Genomic DNA, 21,981 nt, shown 5'->3' on the forward strand with positions numbered 1-21,981 from the left:
ATATGTAGCATGGATCACCCTCAGATCTCATCTGTAGTGTGGATCACCCCCAAATCTCAACTGTAGTGTGGGTCACCCCCAGATGTCATCTGTAGTGTGGATCACCCCAAAATCTCATGGCTCATCCCTAAATCTCATGTGAAGCGTGGATCACCCCCAAATCTCATCTGTAGCATGGGTCACCCCCAGATGTCATGTGTAGTGAGGATCACCCCCAAATCTCATCTGTAGCGTGGATCCCCCCACTCTATCATCAGTAAAGGTGACACCCCAAAAGCACATCAGTGCAAATCATTGTAAATAGTTGACCTGTTGGGTGGGCCACAAAATCACAGCCACACTGGGGTCACCCCAATATTAGTGGCTGCCACCCCAAAATCACATGTACAGTGTTAATTCTGCAGGGGGGGGGGGGTGGAGACCCAATAATGCCACCCACAGATAAGCTGTACTGAACAAACATATAATTGAGGTGATTTAATGGACAGCTACATGCCCCCCACATCTCCTAGACCCCCCCCCCCCCAGGACTGATATTCATGTCTCAGAATTGGCACACTCATTGATAGAGATAGTTTATGTTTGACCCCCCCCTTCAGAAATGACCCCCACCCTGACACCCCCCCCCACCATCATAATTGCACCCCCTTAGTGACCCCCCAATAAGCAGCGGTAGCTCAGGACTTCCCTGCTGCTCCCCCCCTGCTCCTGAACCCTGACAAAGCTCCCTTCTCATCCCCCCCTATAGACAATCTGCATTCTTCCTCTCTGGCTGCTCACCCCCCCTCCTCTTCCTCCTCCTCCTCCTGCTCAACAAAATGGTTTTTCTTCTGGCAGCGAGAAGAAACAGGGGCTTGTGAGACTGCTCCGCGCTCGCTCCCATTACAGCACTATTCCTGCATGGAAATGAGCTGACAGTCATCGACACGCACACAATACGGACTATCCATTCCCGGGGAATATTCCTGCCCATCCATCCGGAGCTCATCCTGCATCCTCCTCCGTGTAAACCGAGGTGAGCTGAACCCCCTCAACCATCATCGTCTCCAACCAACACACCCCCCCCAACCCCAATCCCAACCCCAACCCCAATCCAGACCGCCAACCTGCTCCCCTTCCTTCATTCCCGTCCACCTCATTCCCACCGTCCATTCCTGACCTACATTCCCGGTGGAGGCAGCGATTAAGCCGTCATGAGCAGATAGGACCGGGGTGGGGGGGAAAAATCCTCTTATCGGGGGGCTGAAAACAGGTGCACGATATGGCATTGGGGTTTGTTTTTTGGGGGGGGGGCTCTGGGTTAATATCTAGGCTATTCGTGACATGGGGGGGGTACGACTTTACTCATTGCTTTAACCCCCTTGCATGCTGAGCGTGGTGATGCCAGTGCAGTCACCCCCCCACCCCCTTGTTTCTTGATTGAACGGTGGGTAAGGGGGTGTTTTCAAGATGGAAACCCTTTGGGGTTCTACGTTGGATAGGCTTGTGTGTGTGTGGGGGGGGCAGCTAGGCTTAAATGTCACCATTGAGGTCTCTTTCATGTGACGGTTGGGGGTAGTGGAGGGGGGGGGGGCGATGCTGATGTCCACCGATTATACCCCCCCCCCCTACACCATCAACCCTCCCCGTACGTCTTATCACCCATATGCTTGGCGTACATCTCAAAGGGGGGCCACAGGACCCCATCTTGGAGGTCCTGCCTTGCCATTTCTCTACCTGCAGGCAAAATAAAAATACATTAAGTCCCTAGAGGGACATTTCTGCATCTGCACCAGCTGAGTGTGAGAGAAGAGGTGGGGGGGGGGGAGACTTGGTGAAAAGAGAGGAGGAGGAGGATGGGGGGGAGAAGATACAGGATGGAGATAGAGGTGGGAGAGAGGCGATGGGGAGATAGATAGAGAAGATGGAGAGATTTGGGGAGATAGAGTGGGGGGCTACTGAGGATAGGGGGAGATGGTGGTTGAGGGGGGGGGGGGGCAGGGTTTTTGACGTTAAACCAGTAAAAAGGGGTCGATGGCTGAGATGGGAACGATGGAACGTGGGAAAGAAAGGGAAAAAAAAAAAAAAGCGACAAGAGATTGGATAAGGAGACATGGAGGAACGGTGGACCAGGAGGAGGGAGGGAGGATGGGAGAGAGAGAGAGAGAGATATGGGAAGGATTGGTGTGGAAGCACCAGGCGGACAGAGAAAAAGGGGGGCCATGACACCGAGGAGGATGCCGCTACCGCAGACCTTATACAATTCATTTTAATTGAATTATATCATGCAGACTTTAGGATCTCAAATATGGCGGTCGCTTCCTATCTCTCCATCCCCCCCACCCCCCCCCCCCCCAGTGCTCCCGATACCCTCCGTCGTGCAGGCTGGGGGGATTAACGCACAGAATGTGGCCCTAACGCACAATACAAATGTGACTGCTGTAGAAAACGATGAGCTGTGATACAATCTGGTTCCTCTAACGTGTGTGTGATACATAGGGGTTCCGTTAATGTGATATGTCAGGTTCCATTAGTGTGATACATCAGATTCCGTTATGTGATACATCCGGTTCTGTTAATGGGATTTGTCAGGTTCCGTTAACGTGAAACATTGGGTTCAGTTTTGGGTCTGGTTCTGTTGGTGTAATTACATTCATCTGATACATCTGGTTCCATTAGTGTGATAACCTGGTTGTGTTAGTTTTCATACATAAGGTTCCGCTACTGTAAAACATTGGGATCCATTAGTGTAATACATTGGGTTCTCGGAGTGTGCTACATTAGGTTCCATTACTGTGATACATCGGGTTCTAGTAGTAGTTTGATAAATTGGGCTCTGGTAGTTTGATAAATTGGGTTCTGGTAGTGTGATAAAAGGGGTTCTGGTAGTGTGATAAAAGGGGTTCTAGTAGTGTGATAAAAGGGGTTCTGGTAGTGTGATACATTGGGTTCTGTTAGTTTGATACATAGGTTCCGTTAATGTGATACATAGGTTCCGTTAATGTGATACATAGGTTCCGTTAATGTGATACATAGGTTCCGTTAATGTGATACATAGGTTTCTGTTAGGATGATACATTGGGTTTCATTAGTGTGATACATTGGGTTTCATTAGTGTGATACATTGGGTTCTGTTTGTATAATACATTGGGTTCTTGTGGTGTGATACATCAGGTTCTAGTAGTAGTTTGATAAATTGGGCTCTGGTAGTTTGATAAATTGGGTTCTGGTAGTGTGATAAAAGGGGTTCTGGTAGTGTGATACATTGGGTTTTGTTAGTTTGATACATAGGTTCTGTTAATGTGCTACATTGGGTTCCATTAGTGTAATACATTGGGTTCTGTCAGGGTGTACATTGGGTCCCGTTAGCGTAATATATCTGGTTCCATTAACAGGATACCTCAAGTTCCATTAATGTGCTACACCTGGTTCTGCTAGTATGATACATTGGGTTCCATTAATGTGCTACACCTGGTTCTGTTAGTATGATACATTGGGTTTCATTTATCTGATATACCCGGTTCTGTTAGTATGGTATATTGGGTTCCATTATTCCTATACACCTGGTTCTGTTAGTATGATACATTGGATTCCATTTATCTGATATACCCGGTTCTGTTAGTATGGTACATTGGGTTCAATTATTCGGATGCACCTGGTTCTGTTAGCATGATGCATTGGGTTCAATTATTCGGATGCACCTGGTTCTGTTAGTATGATACATTGGGTTCCATGTATCTGATATACCCGGGTTCTGTTAGTATGGTACATTGGGTTCAATTATTCTGATGAACCTGGTTCTGTTAGTATGATACATTGGGTTATATTAATCTGATACACCTTGTTCTGTTAGTATGATACATTGGGTTCCATTAATGTGATACACCCGGTTCTGTTACTTTGAAATATTGGGTTCCATTAATGTGATACACTTGGTTCTGTTAGCATGCTACATTGAGTGCCATTAATGTGATACACCCTGTTCTGTTATTGTGATACACTTGGTTCTGTCAGTGTAATACATTGGGTTCCAGTAATCTGATACACCTGGTTCTGTTAGTATGATACACTGGGGTTCCATTAATATGATACCCCCGGTTTTGTTGGTATGATACATCGGGTTCCAATAATCTGATACACCTGGTTCTGTTAGCATGATACATTGGGTTCCATTAATGTGATGCACCCTGTTCTGTTAGCCCTTGTACACACGGTCGGAGAATACGTCGGAATGTGTCCTATCGGACCTTGTTGTCAGATAATCCGACTGTGTGTGGTATGCATCGGACTGATTCAGTCGGAATATCCGTCGGAACCAATTTTCCAACTTGTTGGAAATATTTACCGACCAACTGGTTCGATCGGACATACTCCGATCATGTGTAGAGAATTTTGATCTAACCAAATGCCACGCATGCTCAGATCAAATTCCTACATCAAAGCTATTGGCTACTAGCCTGAACGTAGTCCCATCGTAACGAAATTACGTCATCACGTTCTGAATGATCCGATTTTTTGACAACTTAGTCCGACCGTGTGTATGCAACAGTTTCGGACAAGATCCGACGGACAAAATCCGACGGACAAAATCCGACGGACAAAATCCGACGGATTTGGTTGTCGAAATCTCCGACTGTGTGTACAGGGGCTAAGTGTGATACTTGGTTCTGTCAGTGTAATACATTGAGTTCCAGTAATCTGATACACCTGGTTCTGTTAGTATGATACACTGGGGTTCCATTAATGTGATACACCTGGTTGTGTTGGCATGATACATCGGGTTCCATGTGATACAGGTATATAAGGTTTCCTTCCTTGCCTCTGGTTGGTGATGGCTGTGAACACAAGTTGGTTTCCTTGGCTCGTACCTGGCGGCTCCCCGTCCTTCTCACAGCACCCGCACAGGACTCTCCTCATGGTAATTCTCCACTGCACTCCATTTTTGTTTGCTGGAGAAAGATTCTATTTATGTTGTTTGGTTGGTGGGTAAGTTATGACCTTATAACTGCTCATCAACTTTCATCCGTTGGAAAGTGTTTTCTTACTGCAGATATCCTCTCCTGGGTACTTGCTTTTTACTACGGTGTACTAATGACACGGTTTTCCTGCAGACATCCTTTTGAACATTCCTACCTCCTGAAGAAGTGAACGTTGCTTCACGAAACGCGTAGAGTTTTAGGATTTCAGCTGGCTATCCTTCTATGCTTATATGCTACTATACAATTACTATTTTTGGATATACTTGGTGTAATTTAACATCATTTTATTTATGTACGTGAATAAAAACTTGGATTTTTTTTAAGACTGCATTGATGTGTATTTGTTTAGGGTGGATCTTCAAAAGTCCAATGGGCAATTTTTGTATATGAGAGTTTTCACATGTTTAGGGACTGAGCTGCTCCCATATCCATGGTACCGTGGCCCTTGGCATGATATATAAGGTTCAGTTAATATTTTACATTGGGTTCCATTAGTGTGATACATTGGGTCCGTTAGTGTGATACGTTGGGTTCCGTTAATGTGATGCATTGGGTTCTGGTAGTGTGATACTTTGGGTTCTGTTAATGTGATACATTGGGTTATGTTAATGTGATACATTGGGTTCCGTTTATGGGATAAGTTGGGTTCCGTTTATGTGATACATTGGGTTCCGTTTATGGGTATACGTTGGGTTCCGTTTATGTGATACATTAGGTTCTGGTAGTGTGATACTTTTTGTTCCGTTTATGCGATACATTGGATTCCGTTTATATTATAAAAACATTGGGTTCCGTTTATGTGATACATTGGGTTCCATTATTTTAATACATGGGGTTCCGTGTGACGGTGTATGTGGTCAGTACCAGCCAGCGGATTGTATCATGTACATGGTGCCAGGAAGGCACCCTCTATGTTGGCCGGGCATACGCTGCCACTGCAGGACTGAATTGTAGAATCAGCAGCCCCGTGGATGTGCCTTAGGGCCCGAGGTACGGCTGAGTGGCCTATAGCATAATGGGAAGAATTATGGTCCATTAATAATTAATCTCCTGTGTACAGTATTAGACGTACCAGTGCAGCGTGGGAGGACGATGCACACCGCATATTCTCTGGCCTCTATAGATTAGAATACAATGGAATGATTGTCCTAGATTCCATAATATTCTGCGCTATGCCATGCCTTGTATTATAGGTGGCCCAATTCCATCTAAAGATACACCGGGCAGTTGTAGGGGTTATAGTGGCATCCCACCCAAAACCAATATTTCTGTGTTTGGTGAATGCTGTAGAGTTCAGCCACATGACAGTATCTGCTTTCTCTTGAGGTCTTTATTAGGTGATTTCTGAACACCTGCTGTGCCCATTATGAGGGGTTCCCACCATCTCTGTGCTGAGTTCACGGGTCTGTACACCTGTTTAACCCATTATGAGGGGTTGCCACAATCCAGGTGCTGAGTTCCCGGGTCTGCACACCTGCTGTGCCCATTATGAGGGGTTTCCACCATCCCTGTGCTGAGTTCCCGGGTCTATACACCTGCTGTGCCCCTTTTTAGGCATCCCCACCTTCGCTCCGCTGAATTCCCAGGTCTATACACCTGCTGTACCCATTATGAGGGTTACCACAATCCAGGTGCTGAGTTCCCGGGTCTCCACATCTGCTGCGCCCATTATGAGGGGTTCCCACCATCCCTGTGCAGAGTTCCCAGATCTGTACACCTGCTGTGTCCATTATGAGGGGTTCCCACCATCCCTGTGCTGAGTTCTCGAGTCTGCACACCTGCTGTGCCCATTATGAGAGGTTCCCACCATCCCTGTGCTGAGTTCCTGAGTCTGCACACTTGCTGTGCCCATTATGAGAGGTTTCCATCATCCCTGTGCTGAGTCCTCGAGTCTGCACACCTGCTGTGCCCATTATGAGAGTTTCCCACCATCCCTGTGCTGAGTTCCCAGGTCTGCACACCTGCTGTGCCCATTATGAGAGGTTCCCATCATCCCTGTGCTGAGTTCCTGGGTCTGCACATCTGCTGCGCCCATTATGAAGGGTTCTCACCATCCCTGTGCGGAGTTCCCAGATCTGTACACCTGCTGTGCCCATTAGGAGGGGTTCCCACCATCCCTGTGCTGAGTTCTCGAGTCTGCACACCTGCTGTGCCCATTATGAGAGGTTCCCACCATCCCTGTGCTGAGTTCCTGAGTCTGCACACTTGCTGTGCCCATTATGAGAGGTTTCCATCATCCCTGTGCTGAGTCCTCGAGTCTGCACACCTGCTGTGCCCATTATGAGAGTTTCCCACCATCCCTGTGCTGAGTTCCCAGGTCTGCACACCTGCTGTGCCCATTATGAGAGGTTCCCATCATCCCTGTGCTGAGTTCCTGGGTCTGCACATCTGCTGCGCCCATTATGAAGGGTTCTCACCATCCCTGTGCGGAGTTCCCAGATCTGTACACCTGCTGTGCCCATTATGAGGGGTTCCCACCATCCCTGTGCTGAGTTCTCGAGTCTGCACACCTGCTGTGCCCATTATGAGGGGTTCCCATCATCCCTGTGCTGAGTCCTCGAGTCTGCACACCTGCTGTGCCCATTATGAGAAGTTCCCACTATCCCTGTGCTGAGTTCCTGGGTCTGCACACCTGCTGTGCCCATTATGAGAGGTTCCCTCCATCCATGTGCTGAGTTCCCAGGTCTATACACCTGCTGTGCCCCTTTTTAGGGGTTCCCACCTTCCCTGCACTAAGTTCCCAGGTCTATACACCTACTGTGCCCATTTTTAGGGGTTCCCACCATTCCTGTGCCCAGTTCCCAGGTCTGTACACCTGCTGTGCCAATTGTGAGGGATTCTCACGATCCCTGTGCTGGGGTCCCAGGTCTGTACACCCCACTTTTCTTTCCCCTTTAGAGGACTAGTTCATGTAAAAGTGATAATGCAATTATGGATGAGGAATCTCCCTTATAATGAGCGCAACAGGTGTACAGACCCAGGAACTCAGCACAAGCATGGTGGTAACCCCTCATAATGGGCACAGAAGATGTACAGACCCAGGCACGCAGCACAGTAGGGTTGACACCTCATCCCTTTAATGAATTACACGGGTTCTGAGGCTAATTTAATGCAGATGAGGCACCAAGTGAGCTTAATTACCATCTTAAACACCCACAGAACCCGTGTAATTAATATGTGTTTGGGTTTAAAGGGATGAGCTGACAACTCTACCTGGGATGGAGCAGATCTCTAGAAGGGACAGCCATGCCACGTACACACGAGCGGAATGTCCGACAGAAAAAGTCAGACGGAATCTTTTCATCGTATATTCCGTTCGTGTGTATATTTTTTTTTCAAAAATTCTGACGGACCTAGAAACAGAACATGTTCTAAATATTTCCGTCAGAACCAATTCCTATGGGGAAAACCGCTCGTCTGTATGCTGTTCCGACGGACCAAAAACGACACATGCTCTGAAGCAAGTACGAGACGGAAGTTATTGGCTACTGGCTATTGAACTTCCTTTTTCTAGTCCCATTGTACGAGTTGTACGTCACTGCCTTCTTGTTTATCGAAGTTTGGTGTGATCGTGTGTACGCAAGTCAGTTTCCGCGGGAACTCAGTCGGAAAAACCTTCAGAGTTTATTCTGACGTGAAAACCGGTCGTGTGTGTGCGGCATAAGTCAGATATTGGTGTTTATCTCGGTTCCCTCCTTCATGGAGTGAAGAACAGTGAGCTGATGGTGGAGAGTAGGAGGACCCTCAGCAGAGGTACAAGCACCTCCAAAGATGGAACCCCTTAGCACCTTATCCAATGTCTGGAATTTTCCTTCTCTGCAGTTATATGGACTCTTCTCTATCAACTAGAGCCTTCAAATAGTAGAAGTTTATTGGAAGATTTGGCCTCCATCTGAATATTCTAGAGACAAGTGTTATCTACAGGCAATGCAACAGGGGTGCCTCCATTGGTGCCAACCAAGGCATCCAGAGTCCTGAAATGTGTTCTTGGACAAAGTGTGTGAGAGCCCCTGGGAAGAGGGGGGTCATGGAACAGAGGTTAGGAGGAGGGTGTGATGGACTCACCCGGGACAGAGGCTTTTGGAGGAGACTGAATGCTCGCCCCTTACATACTGATTATAGGCCCTGGGTTTTACAGGTGATATGACCTTTTAGGGCAGCCTTGACGTCTCCTAGCTCACCGACTATACAATACACATTATCATAAATATCAACACAGAACTCCTTCATACAATTGCAGGGTTAATTAGCACAAACAACAATGGGTGAAAGACTCTTAGAAGCCATATTAGACTTATTTAGATTATAGAAGACAACAGACAGACAGGTGGCTGGAGTTGATGACATTAGCATCTTCTAACAGTATGAGTCCCAACAGTATGAATCAGTCACTGTTTCTAATATGGCATATACAGGGTTCCCAGAGTCTGTATGTCTTGGGGGGACATGAACTTGAATCCAGAGTAACACCACCTCAAGGGTCCCCAGGCATACAGCTCACAAAGAGCACGTTCCCCCAAAACCCAGGGCCCATAATCAGGCTAGTATTCAGTCCCCTCCAAAAGTCTCTGTCCCGGGTGAGTCCATCACAGAGGGTAACCTTTGGCCTCAAGCCACCATCTTAACCTTCACCATGCACAGCGATGGGACAGTAATGTTGCGTACACACGACCGGACTTTTCTACGGATTTGGTCGCTCAACTCGATCGTGTGTGGGCTCCAGCGGACTTTTTCTTCCCAAAAGTCCGGCGGACCTAGAAATAAAACTTGCTTCAAATCTTTCCAACGGACTCGAGTCAGTTCTAGTCCAATGGACTAAAACCGACGCTAGGGCAGCTATTGGCTACTGGCTATGAACTTCTATATTCTACATCATCACGTTCAAATCCATCAGACTTTTGGAGTGATCGTGTGTGGCCAATCCATTCGTTTGATTGTCCGCCGATCCAAGTCCGTCAAAAAGTCCGATCGTGTGTACGTGGCATAACAGTTTGGGCCAAGAAACTCTGGGAGCCCTGGAACCTGTATGTTAGGTTGTGGCCCAGCTGCTTGAGATGGCCATATGCAAAGCAGCCTGGGTACCACCTACAAGTGATCTGTCATTATGGAGAGGAGTATGCAGTCACTAGGGAGGAGTGTGCAGTCAGTAAGGAGAGAAGTGTGCCATCAGTATGGAGAGAAGTGTACGGTTACTAGGGAGAAGAGTATGCAGTCACTGTGGAGAGGAGTGTGTGGTCAATATGGAGAGGAGTGTACAGTCAGTATGGAGAGAAGTGTGTGATTACTAGGGAGAGGAGTATGCAGTCAGTAACGAGAAGAGTGTGCAGTCAGTATGAAGAGGGGTGTACAGTCAGTATAGAGAAGAGTGTAAAGTCAATAGGGAGAGGAGTATGCGGTCAATATGGAGAGGAGTGTGAAGTCAGTAGGGGGAGCAGTATGCAGTCAGGAAAGAGAAGAGTGTGCAGTCAGTATGCAGAAGAGTGTGATGTCAATAAGGAGCGGCATAGTCAGTTGGGAGAGGAGTGTGAGGTTAGTGGGGAGAGGAGCGTGTGGTCAGTAAGTAAAGGAGTGTCCAGTCAGAAGGGAGAGAATAGTAAGAACAGTAGAGAGAGGAGTGTACAGTCTGTAGGAAAAGGAGTGTGTGGTGGTTAGTGAAGAGAGGAGTGTGCAGTCAGCAGAGAGGAGTGTGTATTATGTGTGGAGAGGACTGTGCGGTGAGTAGGGAGAGGAGTGTGTAGTCGGTGAGGAAAGAAGCATGCAGTCAGTAAGGAAAGCAGTGTGCACACAGTAAGGTAAGGAGTGTGCGGTCATTAGGGAAATTAGTGCAGTGAATAGAAAGAAGGGTGTGTAGTTAGTAGGGAGAGGAGTGGGGAGACAGTAGGAAGAGGCGTGCGGTCAGTAGGGAGAGGAGTGTGGTCAGTAGGAAGAGGAGAGGAGTGTGCAGCCAGTAGGGAGAGGAATGTGGTCAGTAGCAGCGGCGGCCCATCCATACAGGGCACAGGGGCACCGGCCCCCTAATCCATGCGCTTGTCTCCTAAGCTACATGCAGGGCGCCGGATGCATGGATTCCAATGGGGAGCCCGAGGCTCTAATTGGCTTCAAAAAAGGGTGAGTCTCGGGGCGCAGAGCGCGGCGACCTGAGTCCACCTAGTTGTTTGACAATAGCGAATTAATATTCGCTATTGTCTTCCTGACTCTCCTCCCGGCCAATCAGGAAGAGGGTCCAGAGACCCGATTGGCCAGGGAGTCTTAGGACTTCCTGGCCAATCAGGTCTCAGGACACACTTCCTGTTCAGCCAGAAACAACGGCCTGCCTCCTAAGGTAAGGTCAGTTTCCCGTGGGGGGGGGGGGGGGGTGCACTTGCAGCGATTGCCGCCTTCTTGTCAGTATGGGAAGGAATGTATTGTCGATGGTGAGAGGAGATTATGGTCTGCTGTTACAGTGTGGTCATCTAGAAGAAGAGAATGCAGTCAGCAGGGAGAGGAGGTTGCAGCCAGTATGAAGAGGTTCCCCATCCAGGGCTCTGTGGAGGACACAGTAGATTAAATCTGGGACCTCGTGGGATGCCCACCTGACTCTTTTGGTTGGTCTTTTTAGTTTAGAGGACATGTATTGCCCTGGTAGAACTCAGGCTTTTACTTTATCGTCCATTGATGAACACAGGAACTCAGGCATTAGCATTTAACAGGTTATGCAGTATACTGACGCCTACAGGAAGTTTGGACAATGGCAAAACCCTTTGTCCTCGTGGGTTGAACATTTTGCCCACTGTTTTGCTGAGAAAAGGTCTAACTATATTTTTTGCTATTCCTTCTCTGACCCTCATGTGACTGTGAGCCAAACCGGGTCTGCAGCCCATGTTCTTATTTCAGTTTCATATCCCATCACCTAGGAGAGGCTGTATTTTGGGTCACCGCCTTTCTCCTGCCGTTGACTTGAAACTACAAGGGGTTATTTCACACTTCATTGATGCATTTAGAGGTGCATCCTGCTGTTTTTAGGCCTTGGATCTTTTAGCACTTGTACACACGGTCGGAGATTCCGACAACCAAATCCGTCGGATTTTGTCCGTCGGATTTTGTCCGAAACTGTTGCATACACACGGTCGGACAAAGTTGTCGAAAAAACCGACATGATGACGTTATTTTGTTACGACGGGACTATGTTCACGCTAGTAGCCAATAGCTTTGGTGTAGGAATTTGATCTGAGCATGCGTGACACTTTGTCCGATCGGAATTCTCTACACATGATCGGAGTATGTCCGATCGGAGCATTTTGTCGGAAAATATTTCCGGCAAGTTGGAAAAGTTGGTCCGATGGATATTCCGACGGAAACATTCCGATGTAGCCCACACACAGTCGGAATATCCGACAAAACGCTCCGATCGGACACATTCCGACGGAATCTCCGACCGTGTGTACAAGGGCTTAGAGTTTCCATGGCAGCTAAGACCTTTCCACTACACCCCCGCTGTTTGAGGACTTTCTTTATGTGGACTGGAAACGTTCTGAGGGGTCTTGGACTCAACCAGAGACTGTGCTAGAGCATTTTCTCTCTTGGGAAGGGATTCACTATTAGGTGGTCTGTGTCCAATGTGCATGCTCCATGAAAACACAGATACCACTAAAAGGGTCCAAGGTATATTTACCTTTGGGGACTTCACTGATAAGAAGTTGAATTCCCTGCTTAGATCTAGTCGTATCTGGGATCTCTTGGGTTGCCCAAGATTCTAACATAGGGCAGGGGGGCAGGTTGTAGTGTGATGGCGTGGTTGTCATGCCCTACATGTTTCCCTCCTTGTTGAGCGCCAAGCAAGGGTCAAATGAGAGGCTTACACAACAATTTAAAGCGCAAACATCAAAAGTAATATACTCAAAGAGGCTGTCTATATAAAGTTATATGAAACGATAGTACAAATGAGAGCCTTACCCTGGGGTGGGTTCTTCTGGGCTACGTTAGGCAATAGGGTCAATGCCTTACATAGGGGTACCTTTACTGGAACAAACAACTGATCTCTAATAAACTCTCCCGATGTTGCTGTATATCACCTCTGTTATTTGTGTAATTAGGAGGGACACGCAGGACACTTGCCCTCTCCACCTGTCCATCGTATCAACACTACCTCACTCCCAGTAATAATATGGGACCCAGCCGTGCATTGAGCGTGGACTCCATGCATGCAGTTCAGGTCTTTACTTAACTATTCCTCTTCTGTACCTGTGTACAGGATCAGGGCCAAGGCGGTGCAGATCTGCTCCCGTTACTATGGTAGACGGATTTCTGCTAAGTCCACGCTTATGACAGGCTGCTAGAGAAACCTTTGTTACCCTTGGTAACCACTTGTATCTTCACACTGTATGAACTCTAGTACCATTATATTCATACCCCGATGTGCTTAGTAACCCAAACTGAAACTATGTGTACGGGTTACTTGCATGACACCCCTTTAGTAACTTCAGACCAGGAAAAGTTCCAAAGCTTACTTAATATTATGACAAAGACAGACAACAGTCCAGAATAAAGTGCAAACATTTATATAACGTTCCTTGTCCCTCAGACTTGTGGCTGCCCCAGCATACCTGTATGGGAAAGAGTCCATCTTTGGTAGAGTCCACGGTTGGCATATTCAAGGGGGACTGCAAGCCCTAGAAGTCCTTCTGGACACTGGGAACTCCAACTTCATCACATCACTGGACATTCAGACTCTGGTAGCGGCAGGGAACAGGTGCAGCCAAACCAAAATAGCCAGAAAAGAATCAGCAGAACAGCAACACGAAACACCCTAGGCAGGTCGAGGGTCAGGGTCTCCATCCCTTCTATATCAAACAGGACTGGGGGGGGTCGGACCCAAGAAAAACTTGAGAAGCACAAATAACTCCAAACTTCCTGGCTGGGACAGCCGTAACTATTACCTGCCTACAGGGTAGGTCCCAGCTGTATGGAGCAATTGTAGCTGTTGTCTGGAACATTGGACTGTGATGGTTTATTACAAGTCTCTAACTTGTATCCTGCATAAGACTGGTGACTGTACAAATACATAGCACCCTCTGGCTATGTGAGATTCTGATGAGATGTCCAAGGAACAGCTGATTTGCTTTCCTTTGAGAGACATCATCACTGGCTTTTGACACTATCATTTTCAACTCCTTGGATGCTCCTACTACAGACCAGGAGATTTGTGGAAAGATCAGAGGATCCCCTTCCCTCTATCTCTTCTGCCTTCGTAGTGTCAGATCCAGTCTAACTCCCACCGAGTCCATAGGTCGAGCAGCCAGAGACTTGCTAACATCTCTGGCAAGCCTTCGGCATGAAGATGCACCCCCACTTCTACAAATGGAGTACTGTTTGCACAACTGGATGGGTGCCTGGGCATTAGGCTTCCTTGGCTTTAGGATGCTCATGACACCCTCTTTACCTTACAGGATAATTATTTGGAGACAACATCTATTTTAGTTGCTCTGCAGCAACCTTTGTTACTACATATAGCTGTGCCATTACTCCCCAGATACCTTGTACTCTGGGACTCCCTGTTCTTGTCTTAGTAGGAACTTGTCCTTGGGAGTTATTCCCTACAAGTTATCCTCTCTCTTCCTTGTGGAAATTCTTCGGATAATGCTGATCCTTACTATTCCCTCTACCCAAAGGTACCTTCTGTGTTCCAGTTTCCACTGTAATTGGGTCCTGAGCCATCAGTATTCATTAAAGGCACTTGTAATTGGCAGCACTGTACCTTATATACACCCTAGCGTTTTTTCTTGGCGTGATTTTTTCTGGGACGCTTAGACAGCCTTGCTTGAAAGGTTATATTTTCTGGAATCTAATGGCCAGAATTTATTTAAAGGGCCCAACACCTGCAATTTTCCACTGGTTGTAGCCTTACCGATGTCTAGTGTCGGTAACCATCACCAACAAGCAAGGCTGAATGACTAGATTTTTGCTGAAGCACTCTGAACCTTCTAGGTTTGTGGAATCTTTCCTAATGTTCATGGGAGGCCCTTTCCATTTTGGGGGCCTGGTGGAATACCGGGGGCTTACCCTATTAACAATGCCTTTCCTTCTCTTGTTAATCTTTGACCTTACTGAGTCTCCTCCTTGGTATCTGGGAGTCTGGATTGAGGCGAGGCATGCGGGTGGTCCCTATGAATTTAATGGTTCTCCATATGCAACCTCATATGCATCCTCAGTCTATTAGGGTCTGTGGGGTGGTTCTTTGCCACAATCATAGGACTTCTGTCTCAGGACAGTCCTCATTTTTGGGAATTAAGTCCAGTTCCACGGAGCAGTCAGTGTCTGCTTCTTTGTAGGGTCCTGCTGGGAATAGGGCCCATCACTGGTGCTCTACAACCTTCACCTTCAGAAAGTTTAGGGAATTTCCCTGTGACAGGCCGAGTGACCTGGTCCCTATGCTGGACGACAATAAGGATGTTACTCTCAGCTCATGCTGCAACTTTAGTGCAGGCACTCCGAGTGGGAGATAGCATGTGTCTGGTAATCATCGCGGGTTAGGATTATTTTGAGTCAGGACCTCCAACTATGTCTGATTCACAACCTCTTTGGGAAGTTTCTCAAAATATCTTCAGGTAGGCAGGCCCTGCGGGGGGGGGGTTCCCTGTCAGAGTCTAGTGATGTCCTTTGGAACAGGTCTGTTTGTCCTACTGTTATCAAGTGTTGCTGGGGTGGTTATTTTTCCACTCCTATCTATTTTGATGGGGGTACTTCTTCTACACCTTTATTCTTTGTTTTTTGCCAGTCTCTCTAAATTAGGGTGGTACCATTGGGGTTGTCTCCAAATACCTAGGTTATTGACCATCCCTTTGGGGTATTATACTAGACATAAGATTGAATGACTGTCATAGACATCTACTTCTTAGAACCTTTTTTCCCTTATGCCTAAGGTCAAACGTTTAAGGCATAAGCCGTTTGTCATTTTTAAGGAATAAGGGTGGTAGGTTGCGCTATGGAGCTTATATGTAAATATAAAATAAAATGAGGAAAAATAGGTAGGAGCTGCCTCTATTAATATCCACCTGGTAGGGTGGGGAATGTTAAATTGGGGTTTGCTATGAATAGATCTGGCGCTATACCTATATATGGAAGTATGTCTCCAGGGACTTAATGGTGTAATAATTCGAAGTGTTACTTTAACCTAATTTGTAAGTGACAATGTGCAATGTGCTGTTCTAGTATGAAATATATATAAATAAAAAATGGAAATTGTTTAAATAAGAATATTTGCCACAATAGATATTTGCCAGCGTGCTGGCTAAAAATAGAAATATGTGCAATGTAAGACATAAATTAGTGATCACTTCTTAATGTCTAAAAACATATAAGTACCCAAAACATGTACGGTGCTAGTGCTAGTTCTACTAAGTATTTTAGTGACAAATATGAAATGTAAACACAAAATTAACCAAACTTTAAAGTTTCAAGTGCACAAATGTGACGGTAAAATATAAGCATGCAGGAATAAAATACACAGTAGATATGTGATGGATGTCAGTACATCTAGTGGAACGTGCCAAAAATTGGGGGTGAAAAAAAGGGTAAGAATAAAAATTCAATATTTATCCAAAAATATATAAAAAAGTAAAAAGAGATAAAAATATAAAAAAGAGCAAGAAGTCTTTGGTGCAGTGCAATTAATGGGGTTTTTCCGTGGATAGGAGGAGGGAATGTGATGGATCCAAATCTAATCTTCATGCATTGTGGACACTTCTAGGTTGTACTCTCACCAGAAAAATAACCCCATCCGGGGAGGATCAGCCTTCACAGTATGAGCTACTGTGTCGCTCTCTGGCTTGCTTCTGATGGACTGCTGGAGATCCCTCGTTATTTCCAGGTGGAGTGTGCCACAGTGTGTATATGTTAAAAGAGAGGACCATCCATAGTGTGATACCGTATAAATCAATTTATTAAACAAATACTTAAAACTACTCACAATTGTGGATATAGGTAATGGCATAAAAGGTTGCTGTATAAGGAGTAAGGAAGCTGCTGCGAGCGTTCCGTTCGGCTTCCACGCCGTCTGTGTTGAAAGTGTGTGATCGATAAGCCACGCCCTACGCGTTTCGTCACTAGGACGTCATCTGGAGCTCCATCACACACTTTCAACACAGACGGCGTGGAAGCCGAACGGAACGCTCGCAGCAGCTTCCTTACTCCTTATACAGCAACCTTTTATGCCATTACCTATATCCACAATTGTGAGTAGTTTTAAGTATTTGTTTAATAAATTGATTTATACGGTATCACACTATGGATGGTCCTCTCTTTTAACATATACACACTGTGGCACACTCCACCTGGAAATAACGAGGGATCTCCAGCAGTCCATCAGAAGCAAGCCAGAGAGCGACACAGTAGCTCATACTGTGAAGGCTGATCCTCCCCGGATGGGGTTATTTTTCTGGTGAGAGTACAACCTAGAAGTGTCCACAATGCATGAAGATTAGATTTGGATCCATCACATTCCCTCCTCCTATCCACGGAAAAACCCCATTAATTGCACTGCACCAAAGACTTCTTGCTCTTTTTTATATTTTTATCTCTTTTTACTTTTTTATATATTTTTGGATAAATATTGAATTTTTATTCTTACCCTTTTTTTCACCCCCAATTTTTGGCACGTTCCACTAGATGTACTGACATCCATCACATATCTACTGTGTATTTTATTCCTGCATGCTTATATTTTACCGTCACATTTGTGCACTTGAAACTTTAAAGTTTGGTTAATTTTGTGTTTACATTTCATATTTGTCACTAAAATACTTAGTAGAACTAGCACTAGCACCGTACATGTTTTGGGTACTTATATGTTTTTAGACATTAAGAAGTGATCACTAATTTATGTCTTACATTGCACATATTTCTATTTTTAGCCAGCACGCTGGCAAATATCTATTGTGGCAAATATTCTTATTTAAACAATTTCCATTTTTTATTTATATATATTTCATACTAGAACAGCACATTGCACATTGTCACTTACAAATTAGGTTAAAGTAACACTTCGAATTATTACACCATTAAGTCCCTGGAGACATACTTCCATATATAGGTATAGCGCCAGATCTATTCATAGCAAACCCCAGTTTGTCATTTTTAGACTGGCTGGTCCTACCTTGTGGACTTGTTGTCTAATTCATCCTCAGGGATCTGTTTTCATCCAATGTTCCCCTTGTTGACCATTCTTGTTGTTGGACTGTTCTCCCAGTTCAGGTAGGTATGTTTATTTACCTTTTAATGGTTGCTTTGGTTTACAGCTTTCTGCTGGTATGTGCTCAGAGTCCTTTGAGGTAGTCATTCTTTTTTGGCAGAAATTCCTGTCCTGGCCTGAGTATAATTAGGATAATCTAAGACCTCCCCTGTCTTATTGGGGGGTGCTTCAGCTCAGGGCCGTCTTTAATACTGATTGGACCCTGGGCAAAACTTTTCTTGGGGGCCCCCCCATGCAGTTTTGCTCTCCACCTGCTCTGAGACATACAATAAATAGCAGCTAGACTCAAAATCAGTTTTCTGAATCAAATCAGGCAGCTATTGCGATTGTTTGCTTAGGTTACAGTGTATCATTACCGCTCACCAACTGGTTGCTAGAGGTTACAGTGTATCATTACCGCTCACCGACTGGTTGCTAGAGGTTACAGTGTATCATTACCGCTCACTGACTGGTTGCTAGAGGTTACAGCACATATTACAGGTCACTGATTAGTTTTTAGAGGTTAAAGCACATGATTTCTGCTTGTTGATTGGTTGCTAGAGATTACTGTGGATATGACCTCAGGGGGGCATGATATACATATCAAGTCCGCTGGCCACCGCTATTTACATATGAATGCCGCCGCTATGTACATATGAATGCCGGTAATTTACATGTAAACACAGAGTCTGCAGGTGAGTCATCTGTACACAACAATAGGGCAGAGCATTAGTAGCAGCACTTCACACTCAGATATTGGGACACAGCACAGGACCAAAACCTCAAGGGACGAGATAATTTAAACCAGGATTGTTGGCAAGTATGAGGCAGCTGCTTTGGGCCCCACAACAATGACAGGGCCCAGGGCAGCTGCCCCTTTTGCCCTGCCTTAAAAACGGCCCTGCTTCAGCTTCAGTTCAGCTATTGGTCCCTCTTGTTCAGATTTAGTCATTGGTCCTTCTGGTTCTTGCAGGTGGCTCCTGGCTCTGTCTTGGATCCATCAATGGCTTTTTTCTTAAAACCCATTGAGGAACCCAGGCCACACTTCTGTGTTTATTATCCTGTTTTTATTGCTTGCTCATAAAACAGATACATGAGATTGTAAGAGTGACTATACAGAGACTGGCCTTCAACATTTATTGCCTGTGTCCAAACCTCCTGTAAGCAGCATGTAGGTGGGGTGCAGCATGGTGCAGCGGCAATAATTCACACAGTCAGGTTTAATACAAAACTTGTACTGAAGTAATACAGTGACAGTTCACAACAACCCAGCGAGATGCCTGCCAAACCGGGTACACTCTCGGTTTCCAACAATGTGCAGAATTCAGGAATCAGCTGAGTTGACAGCATCTGTTAAGAGAGCAGAATGCGGCCTGGCTGTCTTGTGCCCAAGCTGTTTGAGGTCCCCTACGCTTTTTAATCCTCACCAGGAACCTTTCCCTACTGCTGGTACTGTCCCTAACAGGCGGGTACCTTTCCCTACACTGCTGACTCACAAAAAGAACACCAAACCTGGGAGCCAGGGCCTTAAATATGCTCTGCCTGACCCAGGATGGCTGCCAGAGTCACATGGGGCTGCAACATCCATATGGGTGCTTCCCCAGTGACCCAGGAAACCATAGAGGAATTGTGTTCCTCTTGACTTCCTCTCCAGCTGCGGTGCTGCAACCGAGGCGCGCCACCTGCAGTGAAGAAAGTAGACTGCACCTGCCCACAAGCAGAGTATTTTAGCAGCCTGTTTCTGAATTCCTGTGTCCCTCCATGGACTTCAAGAAAAAGATTTTGCAGTACATTCAAAAATCTTAATACTCTGTGTCAAATTATGTAAACCTGGTGTTAGAAGTGAGGTGTCCAGTGTTGTAGCAGCTCTGATAGCCTTACATTGGCATTCTGAAATCCTACAGAGAGCACAGCTATCACTAGTGGAGGATAAGGAAGCAATGGCTTCTGTGGAGTAGTGTCTGGGAAGCATCCAGCTTACACATAGCCCTCCATAAGACAAACAATGTAGAGCCATGTCTTAAGCTCCCCATTGAAATACAGCACGCCCATTAAATACCCAAAAATTGGAGGTGATTCGATTTCATGGTTGTTGAGTGGATCAATGGTGGGACTGGTAGCTTTCAGCTCTGGTGCCTCAGGCACAGGAAAAGGAATGTATGTTGTGAGGTTTTTCGGCCATGGGTTAGATATAGTCTTTGAGGGGAAGGTTCAGTGTTAAATTTATGGGTCAAATTACATGTACCGTTAAATACAAGTTAACGTTGGCATTTGACAAATGTACTTTAGAACTGAACATCAAGCAAACAGCTAAATATACATTTTGAAATACACTTGTGAACTGTCTTATCAGCAGAATGATTTGTAATCCTGTCCAGGAACTTTATTCAGATCATGTGTCTCCGCTGCACCAAACAACCAAGAGCGTGACACCCCTTCCTCTGTAACAGTCAAGGAGTTCTGTGGTGTCAACTTCCAATCTCCAACCTGATGACCGGACAGTCATTCAGAGCAAAGTAACAAGTCCACTTACAGCCCACACTTTCTGTTCCCTGTGGTTCTTTGTACCCTCATTTTTTTTTCTATTGAAAAAAGCCTATTGTGGTGCAAAACACACCCCAAAAAACTTCCACCCGGTGCCAAAAAAAGTGCACACACATAAAGAGTGAAACACAAAACCATGCCACGGGTGTCTGCTGTCCTTCATGGCCCATCCAGCCGAAGCCGGACGACCGCCTTTCTCCGGAAGGTCTGCCGAACCAGACCCACCCAGGTACTAGGGTGGGGGCTCCCTCGAAGGAAGACCCCCCAAAGAGAGGGCGAACCAAGCCAGAAGGCCTATGTCCACCCTCCCACAAAACTTTCAGGATAGGTCCGAGGACCGACACCCTACTCGCCACACGTGCAGTGACAAACATAAAACGTGACACACAACACACAAAATAAAATAAATAAAAAGTGGGGAAGGGGTAGTGGAGAAGGAGAGTGAAAAAGGTGGCCATTGTATAAATACAATGACCAGGGTTCTTTGTACCCTCATTCACCAGCTGAAGCCATGAGAAATACCCAGTACTTCCATGCATAGGGGAGCAAGTGACCTTCTACCCTTACTCCCATGATACAGTGTTCGGTGCTGGAGCAGATAACCATCAGCCCTGGCTTTACTTACAATGGGGATGGTTGCAAAGTCTTTAGCCTTGTGCAGGCTCCAACAGACTGTTTGTTCTCCAAGCAAAGATATATATATTCCATGTGGTTCTTTGCACGCTCATTCGCTAGTCAAAGCCGTGAAAAATACCCAGTACTTCCATGTATAGGAGAGCAAGTGACCCTCTGCCCTTACTCCCATGATGCAGTGTTCAGTGCCTGAGCAGCCAACAACCAGACCTGGTTTTGGTTACGTGGGGATGGCTGAAAAGTCTTTAGCCTTGTGTAAGCTCCAACAAGACTGTTTGTTCTGCAGGCAAATATATCTATGTTCTCTGTGGTTCTTTGCAGACCTTCCAGTCTCGAACCTGTTGATTGGAAAATCCATTCAAAACAAAATAACAAGTCCACTTATAGCCCACACTTTCTATTGAAGATACATATGTTCCTTGTGGTTCTTTTACAGCCTCATTCACCAGCCAAAGCCATATGAAATACAGAGTACTTCCAGGTATAGGGAAGCAAGTGACCTTCTGCCCTTACACCCGTGGATGCACAATTCAGTGACTGAGCAGCCAACAACCAGCCCTGGCTTGGGTTACATGGGGACGGTTGCAAGATCTTTAGCCTTGTATAAGCTCCAACAGACTGTTAATTCGCCAGCCAAAGCAA

General features: G+C 46.0%; 1 protein-coding gene across 2 annotated transcripts in view; it reads left to right on the forward strand.

The window, feature by feature from the left end:
* Window positions 1-789: 789 nt before the first annotated feature.
* Window positions 790-21,981, forward strand: part of LOC143961905 (neuroligin-2-like) — a 361,300-nt gene continuing 340,108 nt past the window's right edge. For both annotated transcript variants that reach the window (XM_077471237.1, XM_077471238.1), the window contains exon 1: window positions 790-1,015. The gene's annotated coding sequence lies outside the window, so the exon portion shown is untranslated. The remainder of the gene's footprint in view (window positions 1,016-21,981) is intronic.

The sequence above is a fragment of the Lithobates pipiens genome, unplaced genomic scaffold, assembly GCF_037356315.1.
Source record: "Lithobates pipiens isolate NorthernLeopardFrog02 unplaced genomic scaffold, aLitPip1_a1.2 Scaffold_8, whole genome shotgun sequence".
Classification (NCBI taxonomy): Eukaryota; Metazoa; Chordata; class Amphibia; order Anura; family Ranidae; genus Lithobates; species Lithobates pipiens.